The sequence below is a fragment of the Humulus lupulus genome, chromosome 1 (genome assembly GCF_963169125.1).
Source record: "Humulus lupulus chromosome 1, drHumLupu1.1, whole genome shotgun sequence".
NCBI classification, from domain to species: Eukaryota; Viridiplantae; Streptophyta; class Magnoliopsida; order Rosales; family Cannabaceae; genus Humulus; species Humulus lupulus.
In genome coordinates this window covers 246263790-246285129 of record NC_084793.1, presented here as the reverse complement: position 1 = coordinate 246285129, position 21340 = coordinate 246263790, and the positions used below count along the sequence as shown (strand labels likewise).

Sequence of the window (21340 nt, the reverse complement as noted above, 5' to 3'; positions counted from 1 at the left end):
TGGTTGTGGCTATGGAGGTGGGTATTGTGGCTGACTTTGAGGGAAAGGTTGTTGTGCAGCTTGATTATTTGTCCATGAGAAGTTAGGATTATTCCTCCACCCTTGGTTATATGACATTGAAAAGGGGTTGTTGGTTGGTCTTTGAAAATTTTCTATAGCTTGAACTTGTTCCATAGGTATATTACTCATATCCATGGCAGGACACTAATTTAATGGATGAGCACTCCCACATGCCCCACATAAACTCTGTATTTGCATGGTTTGGGCTGATAGGCTGCTCTGTTGTAACTGCTTCATTAAAGTTGCCACTTGCATTGTAAGCAAGGAAATAGCATCCAATTCAATCATACCATCCACCTTCTTGGTTTGTCCCCTTTCAATTGGTCACTAGTAGTTATTCATTGCCATCTCCTCTGGCAATTCATACGCCTCATTAGCACTCTTGCTCATGAACACACCTCCTGCTGTAGCATCTTTTATGGTACAAGTAGTACCATTCAACCCATTATAAAAATTATGGACTAGCATCCACTTCTCTATACCATGATGTGGGCACTTCCGTAACAACTCTTTAAATCTTTCCCATGCATCATACAATGATTCCCCTTCTATCTGGTAGAAATTATTAACTTCCCCTCTCAACTTTGCAGCTTTTGCTGGAGGGAAAAACTTTGCTAAGAACTTCTGGGCTAACTCCTCCCATGTTTTTGTAGAGTCCAAGAACTTTACTTAGCTAGTTAGATAGTAGTATTATAGTATTATCTTTATGACTGTGGATTTTTGGTTCAGACCGGGAATTATTTGGACACTCATAGTAGTACTTGTAGATTTTCTAAGTTTAACCTATAGTTTAAGAATATTAATGTTAACCTAAGGTTTGATTAATATGGCTGATATTAAGGATAATATTTATTATACTATAAGGTTTAGATAAGAACCAATAGGATTTTAAGCACATGTTATGTATGGGTGATTAAGGATCAAGTATTTTGAGGATTTAATTTAATAAGGGTAAAGTTTGAATGCTCTAAGGTCAGTCAGCAGCTTTGAATACGTTTGAGGGCTTAGTCAAGTCTGTTTACTCATTTTGAATTAAGCTAAAAATGTGTAATTTTGTGTTTAAATAATCAGCGAATGCCGATATATCGCAGCTATAGGGGGTGATATATCGCAGCACGTAGATGCGGAAAACACGAAACGATGCACGTTTGCCTCGGGCATAATGGTCCAGGCGATATATCGCCTATAGGGGGCGATATATCGCCTCCTTCAGCATATTTTGAATGCTTTTGAATTCGTTTTCCATTCAACCATTCAACCTTTTGATAAGTCCTGCACCTTTTTGAACGAGTCTTCAGCCTCTGCTGAACGAGTATTCAAATTATTTTCACCTAAAGAGCCATTATTTTTATTCAAGTTAAATTAAGATCCTTTCATTCCTAAAATCTATAAATAGGACCTAGTACCCATCCATTATTCATCTTTTGCTCTAAGTTCAGAGGCTGCAAGTTCCTAGGTGAGTGTGAGAGTGTAAACACTTGGGTGGGGAAATCATAAGCTTGATCATCATAAGCTTATCAAACACTTGGGAAAGTAAGGATTTGTAGTATTTCGGTTTGAGGTTTAGATTGGTCTTACAAGTCCTCAAGGTAACCCAAACTCTAGTTCGTTTCTGTACTCTTTCTTTAAAAGTTCTCATAGTCTTCTACTTATTCTAACCTTATTCTTATTTTGGTTAGGAAATCTAAGAACTCACACATAAGTTTTTGGTAAGTATTTTCTCAATGGTTTAGTCCTTCCATTCCTTTCAATTCTTTTCTTCTCTATACTCACTCTTTTTCAAATGTTTCTTAGGAGTGTTCCAAAGTCCCACCTTTGTCCTCATATCCCGATATTTTGGTAAGGAAAATAGGATAGAATCTATTTGTTATATGCTTATGTTATCTTATGTTTTTATGTTATGAAATGTGTTATGATATGTATGTATGTAGGCTTGGGCATATGACCTACTTAGCTAGTAGGACCCCACTAATCTAATGGGCATATGACTTGTTTAGTCTATGGGACCCCAAGTAATAATGGCCATTATAGTATGTGTGTGATATAAGTGTTATGTTATGTTTTTTTTTTATGTTTCATATGAAATTTATGTATATGAACTATGTGGTACATTTTCCTTGCTAGGCATTAGGCTCATTCCTTTTTGTTTATATGTGCAGGAAAATAGCTATAGTGGCGGGAAAGATTCATGGATGCTTGGGAGAATATGTATCGGTGATGAATGGATTCAAGGAGTCGAGAGTTCGATTTCGAGGATGTAGTCTTTTATTTATGGTTTATGTGTATTTTTCCGCAACTATTTATGTAATCTCTTTTCATTTCAATTAAGATATGTTTTCTTTTTAAAACAATGGGATGCCATATCTTGCTTTGAGTTATGTAAGTTTTAACATTGGTTTTTACAAGATTTTAATAAAGTATGATCTTTTTCACTTGTAAGTTCTATTAAAGATTAGGGTCTATGTATAGTTTTCGTTAATGATCCAAAGTCTAGAGTAGTTGGGTCATTACAGTTGGTATCAGAGCAACGGTTCCTTCGCATGAAGTTCTCCTCGATACACACACTCAAAAGCTTTGAATCTGACCGCCAAGTAAGTATTTAAGTTATAGTTATTTTGCTTATGTGTATAGCTAACAACTTTAGTGTTTATGTTTTCAGTTAAGTATGAACAGAGCTTTAACCTATCAAGATATCCGAGCCATTAAGGCTTTAAAAAGAATAAGGGAGCCAAGAAACACTGTAGGAGCACTAGAAAGAATCACTCGAAGATTGCTCTTGTTCCACAAAGAGATAGGCCACCTTCAAGAGTCTAAGCAAATAATGTTGAGGTCAACGGAACAATATGTATTAATAATTAGGCTATTTAAAGATTTCCATCCTGTAATAGCAGCCTTAGAAGAAATATGGGAAACAATGAATGATGAGGATGAACTGCCATTAGCGATGAGATATTATTTCCTCTTAGTTAGGTTCACTGCAAAATTCGAGTTTCAGTTCACAAATGAGCAAAAACATAGGATTCTCACAAACCTTCCTAGAGGACATTTTGATGCACATGACAATGATGATTATGAGGAGATAGATGATGATATGCTAGATGAAGGATCGGATGTAGAAGATCCCGATTTTTAGAATAGTAGTTTTCATTGTTTGTTTTATTTCTTTCTTTATTTTATGATTGTAATAAGTGAAATTTTTTTTTTTCCAAATGAATAACATGCTATTTTATTATCATGTATGAGTTTGATTTTATTTTCGTAATCATAATAAGTAATAAACAAAATGAATAATGACTAAGTTCGGTGAGGGTGGATACAAATCAATGAACCAAGTTTCCTTATTGAGAGTTAGGGGGCCATAGTAGTGGGAACGATTTTACTGATCCCAGCCCTCCGTCAATATGGTTAACTTTGGAACAAAGATAAGTTTCGAGCCTGAGAATTAAGTCATATAGGATGATTAGAAACACACTTAGAAAATAAAGATGACTTGTTTTTCTAAGTATAGAAACCCATTCTAAATAATAAATAAATACTTATATAATTTTTTCATAAGAAGTCATAATAAATAGGTCCGAGATATGTTTGTTTTAGAATAAGTTTTTGCCTTAGAACCTATTAGGAAAAGTTCTAACATGTTTCTTTCAACTGTTAGAACTCTGCTACGATGTCACTCCGAAGATCCGTACGCACCAACAGAAACGCCTCCAACGTTGTTCCAGCGACCAATGATGTCCCTCCAGTTCGCTGAAGGGGAGTGCGTGCTACCGCCTGCCGCAACACGCCGGCACCACCAACTGACAACACCGTGGAGATCGCCAGACTGTGGCAGCAAGTCGAGGAAATTTTGCAGCAACAACGCCAACAGGCTCAAACTCAGCCTCAGCCTCTGCCGCAGCCGCAGTCGCAGCCACAGCAAATGGCCCCAGCACCCCAACAAGTTGGTCCATATGGGGGATGGCTAATGACGAGTTACGCGCCGTATCCAGTACCGAATATGGAGCCAGTGTATGAGAGGTTCCGCAAGCAGCACGCTCCAAACTTCGAAGGGACTACAGACCCCTTTGAGGCAGAAGAGTGGCTAAGGAATGTGGAGCCAATTAAGACGCACATGAATCTCAGTAATGCGAACCGCATATCCTGCGTCTCGTCATTACTCAAGAAGGATGCCAGAATATGGTGGGACTTGGTCCAACAATCTCATGATGCTGCCACCATGACATGGACCCAATTTGTGGAGCTCTTCCACAAGAAGTACTACAATTCGGCTGTACTCGCTACGAGAGTTGAGGAGTTCGCCAGCTTGAAGCAGGGTAATTTATCAGTGGCAGAGTATGCTCGTCAGTTTGACCGCTTAGCCAAGTTCGCCTCTGAGATGGTTCCAACTGATTTTTTGAGGGTGAACAAGTTTGTTAGAGGACTTCGACCGAAGATCGAGATGGGGGTTAAGCTAGCAAACCTGGGGAACACTACATATGCCGACGTTCTTGAGACGGCAATCGAAGTAGAAAGGTTGCAGGCCAATGTAAGCAAAGAAGAAGCCAGTAAGCCTGAACCTAGATAGCAGAGCCAACCTCAGGCCAGTCGGAACAACAACAACCATAATCGCAACAATCAGTCCAGCAACAACGGTAACGGCCAGAAAAAACGGCATCCGGATAACAAGAAGTTCAACAGCGATAAGAAGGCACGTACGAATAATGGAGGAAATAGGCCGGGCTACGTAGAATACCCGCCATGTGCTAAGTGTCAGAAGAAGCATCCTGGAGAATGTCGCGCAAACACCAAGGAATGCTTTAACTGTGGTCAGGAAGGGCATCGCAAAAGAGATTGTCCTCAGCAGAAGCCAGAAGGGAAGAAGGACGAAAAGATGGATCCTACTAGGGTTTTTGCCTTAACCCAAGGAGAGGCTGATGCTAGCAACAAGGTGGTCACAGGTCAGGTTTCTATCCTCAATAACTTATGTTATGTATTATTTGATTCGGGAGCCACTCACTTGTATATCTTGTTAGGAATGATAGAAAAACTAGGCAAACCTTGTGAAAGATTTAGAACTAGGTTTGTAACCGAGTTGCCTTCGGGCAAAGTAGTTCTATCATCACAGATAGTACGAGGCGTACCGATCAAGATTGAGGACATATAACTAGAAGGAGACCTGATAGAACTGGTGATCAAGGACTTTGACGTGATACTAGGCATGGATTGGCTAGCACGGCATGGCGCAACCATCGACTGTAAACGCAAGAAGGTGATGTTCGAGACTCCTGACAGCCAGAGACTATGCTTCATGGGACAAGCTGCAGGGTTACGCACGCCGTTAGTGTCATCTCTCAAAGCTCAGAAAATGATGGAGAAAGGATGTCAAGCATTCTTAGCCAACATCACAAACGTGGAAAAGGAGACGCCACTTAAGGATGGAGATGTCCGAGTTATACAAGAATTTCCAGAGGTATTTCCCGATGACTTACCAGGATTGCCACCAACTCGAGAAATAGACTTCACGATAGAATTAGTACCAGGCACCGAGCCTATCTCTAAGGCACCATACCGAATGGCACCTACGGAACTCAAGGAGTTAAAGACGCAGCTACAAGAACTCCTAGACTTGGGTTTTATTAGGCCAAGCCATTCACCATGGGGAGCTCCGGTACTATTCGTGAAGAAGAAGGACGGAAGTATGCAGATGTGCATAGACCATCGTGAGTTGAACAAAGTAATGATTAAGAACAAGTACCCGCTACCTCGGATTGATGATTTGTTTGATCAACTCCGAGGCGCGACTGTATTTTAAAAGATCGATTTACGGTCCGGGTATCATCAGCTCAAAGTAAAAGGAGAAGATATTCCTAAGACAGCCTTTAGGACTCGTTATGGACATTACGAGTTCTTGGTTATGTCTTTTGGTCTTACTAACGCACCAGCCGCGTTTATGGACTTAATGAATAGGGTCTTCAAAGACTACTTGGATAAATTCATCGTTGTGTTTATCGACGACATTTTAATTTACTCCAAGGATGAAGTAGAGCACGAGGAACATTTGAGGTTGATTTTGACGCGATTGAAGGAACATCAACTGTACGCCAAGTTCAAGAAATGCGAGTTTTGGCTTTCGCAAGTGGCGTTCCTCGGGCACATTATATCGAAAGATGGAGTTGCAGTAGACTCATCAAAGGTAGAGGCCGTGAAGGATTGGCCCAGACCAAAGAACGCATCTGAAGTAAGAAGCTTCCTAGGGCTAGCAGGTTATTATAGGAAGTTTGTAGAGGGCTTTTCTAAGATAGCCACTCCGCTCACCAACCTGACCCGGAAGCAACAAAAGTTTAACTAGAACGATAAGTGTGAAGCAAGCTTCCAGTTGCTTAAGGATAAGCTTTGCTCAACACTAGTACTCAGTGTACCGACATCCAACGATAAGTTCGTTGTCTACTGCGATGCATCGAAGCAAGGATTGGGTTACGTACTAATGCAAAATGACAAGGTGATAGCCTATGCCTCACGACAGTTAAAGGAGTATGAACAGCGCTATCCAACTCACGATATGGAGTTGGTAGCGGTGGTCTTTGCGTTAAAAATCTGGCGCCATTATCTTTACGGAGAACGGTGCGAGAATTATACGGACCACAAGAGTTTAAAGTACTTCTTTACTCAGAAGGAGCTCAACATGAGGCAGCGCAGGTGGTTGGAGTTAGTAAAGGATTACGAATGCGAAATCCTATACCACCCGGGGAAGGCGAACGTAGTTGCTGATGCACTTAGCAGGAAAAGTTATGGGAATTTAGCAGCTTTAGCCGGAATAGAAAAGTCGCTACAGCAGGAGCTGATCAGTGCCGGAATAGAAGTAGTTATAGGCAAGCTGGCTAACTTGTCTATCCAATAGAATCTGCTACAGGACATACGGATTGGTCAAAGACATGATGACACGCTAGCAGCACATATGGATGCAGTCAGAGAAGGCAAGACTACAGATTTCTCAATACCTAGCCAAGGCTTATTGAGATATAAGGATCGGGTATGCGTGCCAAATGATCAAAGTATTAAGAAGACGATCCTAGAAGAAGCTACCCCGTACTCAGTTCACCCAGGGTCTACTAAGATGACTCATGACGTCAAGGCAATCTACTGGTGGCCAGGGATGAAGAAGGACATAGCAGAGTATGTATCTAAGTGTCTTATATGCCAGCAAGTGAAAGCAGAGCATCAGCGGCCTGCAGGTTTATTGCAACCGCTTAGCGTACCAGAATGGAAGTGGGATGATATAGCTATGGACTTCGTGACGGGTCTGCCAAAGACGAATAAGCATCATGATTCCGCTTGGATAGTAATAGATAGAATAACCAAGTCGGCTCATTTCCTGCCTGTTAGAACTTCATACACGGCAGACCAATACGCAGACATCTACATCCAAGAGATAGTGCGGTTGCATGGAATCCCCAAGACAATAGTGTCAGATAGAGGATCAGTGTTTACATTGAGATTTTGGGGGAGTTTACAGCAAGCTATGGGTACAAAGTTAAGCCTTAGTACAGCTTTTCATCCTCAGACAGATGGGCAGTCCGAGCGTACGATTCAGATTTTAGAGGATATGCTACGCACGTGTGTACTTGATTTCGGAGGATCATGGAACAAGTACTTGCCGCTGATTGAGTTCTCGTACAACAACAGCTACCAATCAACGATCGGGATGGCACCTTATGAGTTGCTATATGGAAGAAGGTGCCGATCACCATTGCACTGGGACGAGGTAGGAGAAAGGCAGCTTCTAGGGCCCGAAGCTGTTAGACAAGCTCAAGAAGCAGTAGCGCTTATTAGACAGCGTATGCTTACTGCTCAAAGCCGTCAGAAAAGCTATGCGGATGCCAAGCGATGCGATGTGGAAATCCAAGTTGGAGATCAAGTCTTCCTGAAGATATCTCCTATGAAAGGTGTCAAGCGGTTCGGGAAGAAAGGCAAGCTTAGTCCCCGATTCATAGGTCCTTTTGAGATATTGGACAAAGTGGGACCAGTTGCGTATAGACTAGCCCTACCGCCAGCACTAGCCGATAGTCACAACGTGTTCCACATCTCGATGTTAAGCAAATATGTGTTAGACCCATCTCACGTCCTCAAGTACGATACAATAGCACTCCAGAAAGACTTAAGTTACGAGGAGCGACCGGTTAGCATCCTAGATAGGGGGATGAAGCAGTTACGATCCAAGAGCTTTCCTATAGTCAACGTCCTATGGAGTAATAGTTCTGAACGAGAGGCAACGTGGGAGTTGGAGGAGGACATGCTAGGCCGGTATCCGGAATTATTTGGTAAGTAAATTTCGAAGACGAAATTCTTTTTATTAGGGGAAAATTGTAGAGTCCAAGAACTTTACTTAGCTAGTTAGATAGTAGTATTATAGTATTTGTAGTATTATCTTTATGACTGTGGATTTTTGGTTCAGACCGGGAATTATTTGGACACTCATAGTAGTACTTGTAGATTTTCTAAGTTTAACCTATAGTTTAAGAATATTAATGTTAACCTAAGGTTTGATTAATATGGCTGATATTAAGGATAATATTTATTATACTATAAGGTTTAGATAAGAACCAATAGGATTTTAAGCACATGTTATGTATGGGTGATTAAGGATTAAGTATTTTGAGGATTTAATTTAATAAGGGTAAAGTTTGAATGCTCTAAGGTCAGTCAGCAGCTTTGAATACGTTTGAGGGCTTAGTCAAGGTTGTTTACTCATTTTGAATTAAGCTAAAGATGTGTAATTTTGTGTTTAAATAATCAGCGAATGCCGATATATCGCAGCTATAGGGGGCGATATATCGCAGCACATAGATGCGGAAAACACGAAACGATGCACGTTTGCCTCGGGCATAATGGTCCAGGCGATATATCGCCTATAGGGGGCGATATATCGCCTCCTTCAGCATATTTTGAATGCTTTTGAATTTGTTTTCCATTCAACCATTCAACCTTTTGATAAGTCCAGCACCTTTTTGAACGAGTCTTCAGCCTCTGCTGAACGAGTATTCAAATCATTTTCACCTAAAGAGCCATTATTTTTATTCAAGTTAAATTAAGATCCTTTCATTCCTAAACTCTGTAAATAGGACCTAGTACCCATCCATTATTCATCTTTTGCTCTAAGTTCAGAGGCTGCAAGTTGCTAGGTGAGTGTGAGAGTGTAAACACTTGGGTGGGGAAATCATAAGCTTGATCATCATAAGCTTATCAAACACTTGGGAAAGTAAGGATTTGTAGTATTTCGGTTCGAGGTTTAGATTGGTCTTACAAGTCTTCAAGGTAACCCAAACTCTAGTTCGTTTCTGTACTCTTTCTTTAAAAGTTCTCATAGTCTTCTACTTATTCTAACCTTATTCTTATTTTGGTTAGGAAATCTAAGAACTCACACATAAGTTTTTGGTAAGTATTTTCTCAATGGTTTAGTCCTTCCATTCCTTTCAATTCTCTTCTTCTCTATACTCACTCTTTTTCAAATGGTTCTTAGGAGTGTTCCAAAGGCCCACCTCTGTCCTCTTATACCGGTATTTTGGTAAGGAAAATAGGATAGAATCTATATGTTATATGCTTATGTTATCTTATGTTTTTATGTTATGAAATGTGTTATGATATGTATGTATGTAGGCTTGGGCATATGACCCATATGACTAACAAGCCCCAAACAGATTATGGGCATATGACCTACTTAGCTAGTAGGACCCCACTAATCTAATGGGCATATGACTTGTTTAGTCTATGGGACCCCAAGTAATAATGGCCATTATAGTATGTGTATGATATAAGTGTTATGTTATGTTTTTTTTTTATGTTTCATATGAAATTTATGTATATGAACTATGTGGTACATTTTCCTTGCTGGGCATTAGGCTCATTCCTTTTTGTTTATATGTGCAGGAAAATAGCTATAGTGGCGGGAAAGATTCGTGGATGCTTGGGAGAATGTGTATCGGTGATGAATGGATTCAAGGAGTCGAGAGTTCGATTTCGAGGATGTGGTCTTTTATTTATGGTTTATGTGTATTTTTCCTCACCTATTTATGTAATCTCTTTTCATTTCAATTAAGATATGTTTTCTTTTTAAAACAATGGGATCCCATATCCTGCTTTGAGTTATGTAAGTTTTAACATTGGTTCTTACAAGTTTTTAATAAAGTATGATCTTTTTCACTTGTAAGGTCTATTAAAGATTAGGGTCTATGTATAGTTTTCGTTAATGATCCAAAGTCTAGAGTAGTTGGGTCATTACAGTTTTGATAGAATTAGCTTGTAATGAAATTATCCAACTCTTCGCCCGGTCTCGTAGAGAGAATGGGAATAATCTGAGTCTAATCGCATCGTCACTCACCCCATTCATCTTAAATGTTGCACATAGCTCCAAGAAATTGGCTATGTGCAAATTTGGATCTTATGTGGGATACCCACCAAACTGAACAATAGACTGCACCATTTGTAATATTGGTGGCTTAATCTCGAAATTATTTGTAGCAATAGCAGGGTGTCTAATGCATGAATGCACTCCTATGACAGTAGGAAGTACATAGTCTCTAAGCGTCCTTCATCCTCGTTCCACTAGGACCTCTGCATTATTTGGGAAATTATTAACATTAGCAGCATTGTTTGCTGCATTTCCTTGATTCTTAGCCATGGAAAAATCCAGCCTTTTCTTTATCTGTCAGTTTTGTCTACACATTCTTTCAAGTTCAAGATCTACCGGTATGAGTTCATTTTGTCTACTTCGTCGCATATACCAATAATTCCTGAAACACACTACAGCCTCAATCTGAATGAGTACAAAAAGTAAAAACCAAAGTAGAACAAAAAAACAATTAATTTTGATATTGGATATAAGTCCCCGGCAACAGCGCCAAAAACTTGATCGCTAAAATATGATGTGCAAGTATACACAATCGATTCAAGTAATAAAATAGTAAGTAAAGTATTGTTCCCACAAGGACTATCAACCAATTACCAATAATTGCTTTTAAATTTCTATTTGGTTGTCGAAAATAGAAAGATTTTTAAATTAAGACTTAAAATTGAAATAAGATTTGCAATGATAAAGATTGATTCAATAATTAAAAACCCTGGGTATTAACTTCATAAACTTTTAATTCTATTAATTTTACTAATCAGTTCTAAATCTCTTCTTCCTATTCTAATAGCAAGTTAATAAAAATAGATTCTTATTCTTTTTCGAGATATAAGATCTCAACCTATATGTAGGTTTTCTACATCTCTGTGATAAACTTAAACACATAGCAGGAATTAAGCATAGAAACCTAATTGCTACATAAGTCATACAGGTACTTTCGTCCAATATGTAACATATGTCTATATAACGATAGCATATTCAATTTGCATCTTTCGAATTTTGAATAAAATCATAAATCAATTAGATATTGATCAAGTATTTACTAGCATTAGGCAAACATTATATAGATTAGAATAAAGAAGAAGAATCAATAGAACATCGTAATAAAATTCAATAGAAATCCAAGCGACTACATTAACCCCTAGATAGAGGATTTAGTTCATATCAGGCATGACTAAAACAACAAAATAATTATCCATAAAAATATGAAATTGCAGAAAATAATATCTCAGAATCATATTTGCTCTCAAAAATTCGTAATAAAAAATCAGACCTCATTCTCATTTAAACCTAAAGTTTGAATTCATACCAAAAAAATGAATTCTTGTTTTTTTTTTCAAAGGCGGACCGTGACTTGGCGTTTCTTAGGTCGCGACCCGTGTCTTTTTTAAGCACTTCACCATTCGTCAAGATCTACAGGTGCCGCGACCCTCTTCACCAGGTCGCAACCCGCCTCTCCATGTGCCTCCTGGATTTGCCTCTGTTTCTTCTATCGTCGTGACTCTCTTGACCAAGTCGCGGCTCCAATTCCTCTCAGCAGGTTATGCAGCCTCTGACTTTCCTAGAGCCGCTACCCTTAAGCACATGCCGTGACTGTAATTCTATTTTGTTTCTTATTTTGACATTTCCAAATCCTTCCTTCATCTAAAACTTCTTATAACTCATCCTTAACGCCAATTTGAGTCGAACAACCACCAAAAGCTCCATTTTTCCACAATTTCCTCTTTTTTTCACGTTTAGTAAATGATTCAAAGCACCGACCTACAACAAAGACAAACACAAACGTAATCTTGCAAAAAACAAACACAAAGACTCAAGATTACCACAAAATACATCCTAAAATGACACTAAAATGGAGTTATATGTTGTGTCGCGTTCAGCACGCTCGCAACCTTTTCATTCATTCATCATACAAGCACATGTGTCACAGTTCACATCAAAACATAGAAATTTCACATTTTATAGCACTTGACTTGTCATAACATATCAAAACATAGAATTTACATTTTTCATAACACTTTACTTATCATGGCATATCAAAACGTAGAATTTACACTTTCCATAACAGTTTATTTCTTGCAACATAACAAGTCATACCTTTCATAGGCTAATATATAGAAAATTCTATCTAACTTCCTTACCTCAATCCAAGCAAAGTAAAGTGTGAATACGTCACCTCGAGCCTATAATCATAATCAAATGTTCATCTTTAAAATCACGTAAGAATACACATGCCCAACATACATACCTTGTGTGTTCATGGGCCATGCACACATGGCACAAGTTGCACTACGATTACAAACATACAATAATTCCACATAAAATCATAAAAGAATAATCCTAATTCTTCCAATCAATCATTCATGGTTACAAAAAAAATCATATGTTTGAACGTAAAAATACACTGGCATGTAACATGCATATGTGGGAGTGTTCTTAAAATTTAACATTTAAAGTCGATAATTTCTACATGCTCATTTCATTGCCCTTTCTTAAAAATTCAGCAAGCCAAAATAATTTACCACTTAATTATTACATCATCATTTCTTTTAACCACATATTTGTCATTCAAAAATATTATTACAAAAATTTAATTTACTAAAATAATTCATTAGCTTTTAATTTCTCATAAAATAATGATCTCATTTATTATTAAATAAAAATTTGTAGTTACTTATAATTACTAAATGAATTTCTTGATCACCTTTTGAAAAATAATTCTACTTATCATAAAAAAACTGCATAATTATAAATGAGAAAATACATATTTAAAATGTGGAAAAAACACATTTATCATATATAAAATCTAAGACGTAATCTATTTGAGCACATATTTTACTTATCTTATTTAAAAGACATTTTCTCTTAATAAACCAAAAATTCCAGGAAGCACATTATTTTATTAAAATCACTTAATTGAATTAAAACTATATTTTCTCTCACAAAATATATAAAAAATATTGCATGTGCTTATTTTGAATAAAAGCCTATTATCATGTGAAATAAAATGTCTCTTATTTATATAAATCAAAACATCATTTTGAGGCTTCTCTTGTGCATTTTAAGAATATTTATTTACCATTACCATCACAAAAGTAAAAAAAAAAAAACAGCAAGCATAAAATCACCTAACATGTTTAAACAATGCATATAATTCCTTTTATCAATTTAACATTTTACCCTAACATGTTTTCTACATTTTGGACACCTTATAGTACAATTAGCATGCAAAGTTAACAACAACAAAAATCAAAACAACTCCAAACCACAATAAAAACTTATGGTCGAAATCTATATAGCACAATAACATGAAAATACTACAATCACCCATATGCTTATTACTAAATGGTTTAAAATAAAATATAGAACCAAAAAATTACTAAAACCCTTTTTAATACCCTTGGTCAAATCATACTCGTAAAAAATTAACAAAACAATTTCCAAATTTTATCATGCTTTTATCCAACACATCAAAAGAGAATTAAAAAAAAAAAGACAACAATTACAACCCAACTCCCTCTAGTTGGCTGAAACCTATACAGCATGATCAACCAACTCAAATCTCTTTGCATGCTTACAAGAATATAAAAAAAAAAAACAACATAAACTCTAAAACATACACTTAGGCCTAAACACGCATCAAATCTCAAAATAAAATACAACATCTAGTAATTCTAACATGCTTTCTAAGAACAAGAATAAACCAAGATACAACAACATCATCAATGACCATCTCCCTTGCTGAAACCCATAGGCAATTGGAACCCCAAATAAATATTTCAAACTCATAACAACATTCTAACATTCATAAACATACAATAAACCCTAACAAGTTCTAATACAATACTTCACATAGGCGAGGCCCAAAAATCAAATCAAAACTAACACAAGGTTCTCCCCCGCCTTAAGCACAACTAATGCCGAACTTAAAGTCATTTTCCCCGTTTGATTGCTAATCTTCAACACCTTATCATGATCACCAGATCATTAGACAAACCAAGACCAACTCTTATAAAAAAATAAGGGAAAAAATATCCTTACCCTTGTGTGTGTAGGCCGAACCCAAGCCTCCATATCATTTCGCCTTGTTAGAATCAAGAAGAAGAGGAAATAAATAATGCTATAAACCTTAAACCCATACCTTAGGATTCCTAGCCTTGGCCTCCTCTTCTTTCTCTTCTCCTTCTCTTCCTCCTTCATGTTTTCTTCTGTCCTTCTCTCTCTAAAAGTGTCGGCAGCCACCAAGAGCTTTCAAGCTCTCATCCTCCCCATATAAAGCCCATTTATGACCGAACCCTAGAGCTAGGAAAGGGAAAGGAAATTCTCAATTTTAATATCCCCTTTATTTTACCTATTAATTGTAACACCCTAATTTCTCATAGATTACCAAGAACACAATGTTGGGTCATAATCGTAAATATTGCTCTTTTATTGAATAAAAACTTGTAAATAAATACATGGATCCATGGTTTTACAAAAATAAAATAATTGTCTTTAACATAAAAATGAGCAACATTTAAATAAAACTTTTAAATCAACTTTCTTTAATAAAAATAAATAATTAGGCCCTTTTGATCTTCCTCGACTATATGGTCCCCACAAGTACATCACGAAGCTCTTAGGTCCCACACTCGCCATCAGCCATTCTATCCTTAATTGCCTAAAATAACAACATCATAAGGGGTGAGATTCTAAGCCCAGTAAGGAAAATACAAACAAGAGTTAGTCATATAATCAAACATAACATAAATTCAAAAGAGTCATACAAACACAAACCTCTAGATCATATCATAACTTTAAGTCATAATTCTAAATCATAATCAAGGTCATAAATCATACTCTAAGTCATAAGTCATAGATCATAGGTCATAAGTCATAAATCATAATCACAAGTATAATAACAAGACAAATATAATAAAAAGATAAGTGTTTATACATGGTTTGCAATTAAGCCCTGGAAAAAAGTCTGTCATACATCGGACATAGGTCCGTCATAAAGTTTAGGCAACCAAGCCTACTGGACATAATCCGTCATACATCATTGGACACCTTAGGTCCAGACACACTTACCCCTTTATTGTACCTAAAATGTTAGGTCATACAAACATAAACTATATCATAAACTACATAAGCTAAGTCATAATACTAAACTACCCAATTTTCCTTACCAAAAACTAGAATATTGGAGACAAGAGCGGGATTGGGAACTCCTAAAACCAAACATAAGAAAACCATAAGTTTATAAAGAAATGAAGTTGAAGAAAAGCTCTAAACCATCGATATAAGAACTTATCGAAAACTTTATGTTTCAAAGGAATTGAACACCTATCCAAAAGTCACTATCACAAGTTAGGATTTGAAGAAAAAAAATGAAAGAATAATAGAAACTATAGTGAACTAAACCTGAAGATAATGAATACCTTGGATAGCTTAGAACCTTGATCTATTCCTCGAACACCGAAATCACTCAAAAACTTACTTCCCAAGTGTTTATAAAAGCTTTAGATTTGAAATCTTTAACCCCCAAACCCTAGTGCTTCTCTCTAGAATGAACTTAGCAGTTTGAAGGCTCTAAATTGTGCTTGAATAATGAATAGAATGGCTGGGTGAAGGGTCCTATTTATAGAGTTCAAGGAGTGAAACTAACTCCTTTAAAATGAAAAAATAAATGATTAAAAATGAATAAATTTGAATTATCTGTTCAACAGACGCCCAGAACTCGGTCTAAAATGTTCAGGAACGAGTCAAGGTTGTTGAAGGCTATTTCTATCTCAGAATTTTAAGAACAACTCAAATATGGCCACTGAAGCCGGTATATTTCCTAGGGTAGGTGATATATCGCCCTTACCATGATCTCAAGGGTCTGTGGTTTCCTTCGTGCAAATTGGACGTGTTTTCCGTATCAATCATAGGCGATATATCGGCCCCTATATCTATGATATATCAGCATACGCTGATATTTCAAACACGTTTTTGCACATTTTAGGATAATTTGAAACTTATTAAAACTTACTTTGACTGAGTAAAACACGACCCTAACCAATAATGGAAGGTTCTAGAGCTTCTAGATCTTTCTTTTAATTAAACTATTCATCAAAAATACTTAAATCCTTAATAAACATGCTTGTGACAACTGTCACGCTCTTAATTATTCTATCTAAACCTTAGGTTATAATAAATAATATTCTTTGGACTATATTCATTAATCAAACCTTATGATAAAATTAATATTTCTAAACCATAGGTTAAACTACTACTACTGCTAATGCTACTGCTACTCCTACTCCTACTCCTACTGCTGCTGCTGCTACTACTACTACTTTCCCCATTTTCCTTGATTCCCTACTTTTTTCTACTTCTCCCAAATAGAAATAATTCCACCATTATTTCCCACTAGCCTCACATGCCACTCTCCCTATTTCTTCCCTTTTCATTTTCTTTTTAATTTCTTAAGTAAATAAAATAAAAAAGAAAATTATGCATAGGAAAAATTATTGCATGCTCACCATGCAACAATGCACATGCATACACACACAAGTGCTCAGGTGCATCTCTATTAACCATGTACCTTGGTGCACACAACCAAAACTCATTAATTTACAAATTAAAATAATGAAATAAAACAATTAACAAAATTAAATTCACATAATATCTACCAAACAATTGATACAATTAAAAATAATAATTTCCTAACACTTAATAATTTATAAAAATAAAGCACAAAACTAATTAAACTAATAAAAATTGTTTCGCTACAATATACCCTCCTTAAAAGGAATTTCGTCCCAAAATTCTTTCTAAACAAATAACTTAGGGTATCTTTCTCTCATGTCTTCCTCCAGCTCCCATTTTGCCTCTCTTTCTGTGTTACTCTTCCACAAGGCCTTAACTAATGAAATCCTCTTGGATCTCAACTCCTTGATTCCCTTTTCGATGATACGCTCTGGCATAACTCAAGTCCTGCTTCAGCTGTAACGGCTCATAACTCAGAACATGAGAGGGATCTCACATGTACTTATGAACCATCTAGATATGAAAGACATTATGCATTTTGACTAGTGTTGGGGGCAGTGCTAAGTGGTACGCAACTTTCCCAACCATGTCCAAAATCTCAAATGGACCTATAAATCTCGGGCTCAATTTCCCTTTCTTCCCAAAACGCATAACACCCTTCATTGGCAAGACTCTCAAGAACTCAAACTCGCCAACTGAAAACTCGATGTCCCTTCTCTTATGGTTGACATAACACTTTTGCCTACTTTGAGCGGTAATCATCCTTTGACAAATTTTCTCAATCACCTCGCTGGCTTCCCTAACCACCTCGAGGCCTAAAATTTGCTTCTCCCCAACCCCATCCCAATGCAAGGGAGATCTACATTTGCGCCCATAAAGTATTTCATAAGGAGTTGTCCCAATAGTGGACTAATAGCTATTATTATAGGAGAACTCCATTAGGGGTAGATATCGACTCCAAGACTCTAAAAAGTCCAACGCACAACATCTCACATATCTTGTAGGATCTAAATCCTCTCAGATTGCCCATTGGTCTGGGGATAAAAAGTGGTACTGAACTTCAACTTTGTACCCATAGCTTTCTCAAATCCCTTCCAAAAGCTCGAATTGAACACTGGCCCTTAATTAGAAATAATTGACTTTGGAACCTCATGAAATCTCACAATCTCACTCACATACAACTGTACATATTGATTCGCCGAGTAGGTGGTCTTAACTAGTAGAAAATGGGCAGACTTTGTGAGCCTGTCCACTATAATCCAAGAAGAATCATGTTGTTTTGTGGTCCTAGGTAACCCTACCACAAAATCCATTGCTATGTCTTCCCATTTCCATTCCGGAACATAGAGAGGCTGAAGTAGCCCGGCTGGCCTTTGTTGTTCTGCTTTCACTTGCTGGCATGTCAAGCACCTAGAAACAAACTCAGCAACATCTTTCTTCATTCTAGGCCACCAATACAACACTTTAATGTCTTGGTACATCTTTGTCGATTCTAGATGTAAGGAATAGGGTGTTGTATGTGCCTCTTTCATAATACTTGTCTTAATATCATCCTTTTAGGCACACAGATCCTATTCTTATATCGCAGCAACACACCATTGGACATCGTGAAGTCCCCGCTACCACTTTCCTATACCAAAGCCTTTTGCTTCATTAGGGCTTCATCCACCTTCTTCCCTTCTCTAATTTGTTCCAATAGGGAGGGCTGTAGAGTGAGGTTTGCTAGGCCTCCTGTTACTAACTCAATACTGGAGTTTATAATCTCTTTCCGCAAAGGTATCTCTATTGTGCTCAGATATGAGACACTCTCATGTCCTCGCCTACTCAATGCATTAGCCACCACGTTCTCTTTGCCTGGGTGGTATAGAATCTCACAATCGCAGTCCTTCACTAACCCCAACCACCGCCGATGTCTCATATTCAACTCTTTCTAGCTGAAGAAGTACTTCAGACTTTTGTGATCGGTGTAAATTTCACACTTATCCCTATAAAGGTGATGTCTCCATATTTTCAATGCGAACACCACTGCTGCTAACTTAAGATCATGGGTGGGATATCTTTGCTCATAGTCCTTGAGTTGCCTTGAGGCGTAGGCTACCACCTTCCCATTCTGAATCAACACGCAACCTAAACCGTTCTTAGATGCGTCACAATACACCACAAACTTCCCGCCCTCTGTGGGAACACAAAGGATAGGTGCAAAGATCAACTTATCCTTCATAGTCTGAAAGCTTTCTTCACATTTCCCCATCCATGTGAACTTTTGGTGTTTTTGGGTTAAGTTGGTCAAGGGTGTGGCAATCTTAGAAAAACCCTTGACAAACTTCCAGTAATAACCCGCTAACCCTAAGAAGCTCCGAAACTCTGAGAAATTCTTGGGTTAAGGCCAGACTCTAATGGCCTTGATCTTTGCTGGATTCACTCCTATTCCATTCTTGGACACTATATGCCCTAGGAAGGTCACTTTCTCCAACCAAAATTCACACTTAGAGAACTTAGCATATAGTTAATTCTCTCGTAGTCCATTGAGCGTCAACCTCAGGTGTTCCTCATGCTCTTCCTTAATCTTGGAGTAGATAAGGATGTCGTCTATAAACACCACTACGAATTTATCCAAGTAGTCCTTAAATACTATGTTCATCATGTCCATGAATGCCACTGGGACATTAGTGAGTCCAAAAGACATCACTAGGAACTCATAATGTCCATAACGAGTTCTGAAAGTTGTTTTAGGAATATCTCCTTCCTTCACTTTCAGCGGATGGTACTTGGATCGTAGATCAATTTATAAGCAGTTGATCAAAGAGGTCATCTATCCTAGGCAAAGGATATTTGTTCTTAATCGTGACATTACTAAGTTCTCGGTAATCAATGCACATTTGCACACTTACATCCTTCTTTTTCACAAACAGAACTGGTGCCCGTGATGGCGAATGACTAGGTCGTATGAACTCCTTGTCCAACAATTCCTGTAGTTGGGTCATGAGATCCTTCAACTCTACAAGTTCCATTCAGTAGGGCACTTTGGATATTGGTGTTGTTTCTAGTGCAAGTTTGATCACGAATTTGATTTCTTTGTTCAGGGGTAAACCTGGTAAGTCCTCAGGAAACACTTTCGGAAACTCACAAACAACGTGGATATTTTTTGGTTCCAACTCTGTCTCCTTAGATTTATCCACCACATTTTCCAAATATGTTGAACACCCATGTTGCATCATGTTCTGAGCTTCCAATGCCGATATAATGGGTGTATGAAATCATGTCACTTCTCCCTTAAAAGAAAAGAGTTCTCCTTCCTTTGGTCCGAACTCTACTATCTTTCGCCGACAGACTATCATTACTCCATATTTGGCTAACCAATCCATGCCAAGTATAGTTTCATAGTCTGGTATGTCTAACTCTATGAGCTCTGTTGGGCACTCTCTGCCCTCAACTATTACAAAAGCTGACTGCAATGACCTAGTTGATGACATAATGTCTCCCGATGGTAACATGGTACTAAAACTACGTTGAAATAGCTTACAAGGCAAACCCATTTTATCAATTTCATTCATAGCAACATAAGAGTGAGTCACTTTAGAATCAATGAGGACTCTTCATATCATACCAAAAATAGGGAGTTGACATGTGACAATGGTGCTACTATTGGCCACTTCCTTTTGGATCAATGCAAACCCTCTTGCTGGCACCAGATTTCTATTGTTCAACTGCCCTGCTCCTACTTTCCACTGTGGGCAATCTTTCTTCATATGGCCTGTCTGACCGCACTTGTAATACTTGTTGGTGTCGATCTGACATTTCCCCAAATGTCGATGCAAGCATTTAGGACAGTTGGGATGCTCAACTTTATTATTCTGGTGGTTTCCGCAGTTACGATCATTGTTGTGACTATTACGGTTGTTGTGGTGGTTATGATTGTTGGGATTCTTGCCATTCGTGGTTGGAGGTCTAGGCGTATTTTCATTTCCACGGCTCTATCCTTCATAAGCCTTCCTCTTGTTTCCCTCATGAAAGCCCTTGTTTCTGTTGGCCTCCCTTCTTGCAGCATTGTCCTTCCATATGCGGCCCTCCAAGTACTCTGCTTCAAGTGCCTTATCCAAAACCTCAGCGTAACTAACCACCTCAGCACCTCTAGCAATCATAGGCTTAAGTCCCTTCATAAACCTTTGGACCCGCATGGCCTCAGTTGGTACTATTTCAAGTGCAAACCTACCCAGCCTGTCAAACTTCTCAGGAAAATTGGTAATGAAAAGGTTCCCTTGAACCAAAGTCACAAACTCATCCACCCTAGTTTCCAATATAGCTGCATTGTAATACTTTTTGCCAAACGCTTGAACAAAATCTACCCAGGTCATAGTGTTCAAGTCACGAGTCTGTTTCACCACA

At 37.8% G+C, this 21340-nt stretch overlaps 1 non-coding gene across 1 annotated transcript; it reads left to right on the top strand.

The window, feature by feature from the left end:
* Positions 1 to 538: 538 nt before the first annotated feature.
* On the top strand, positions 539 to 645 carry LOC133813193 (small nucleolar RNA R71). Its single transcript, XR_009884231.1, has one exon. It is a non-coding gene; the product is annotated as a small nucleolar RNA R71 (small nucleolar RNA).
* Positions 646 to 21340: the final 20695 nt, after the last annotated feature.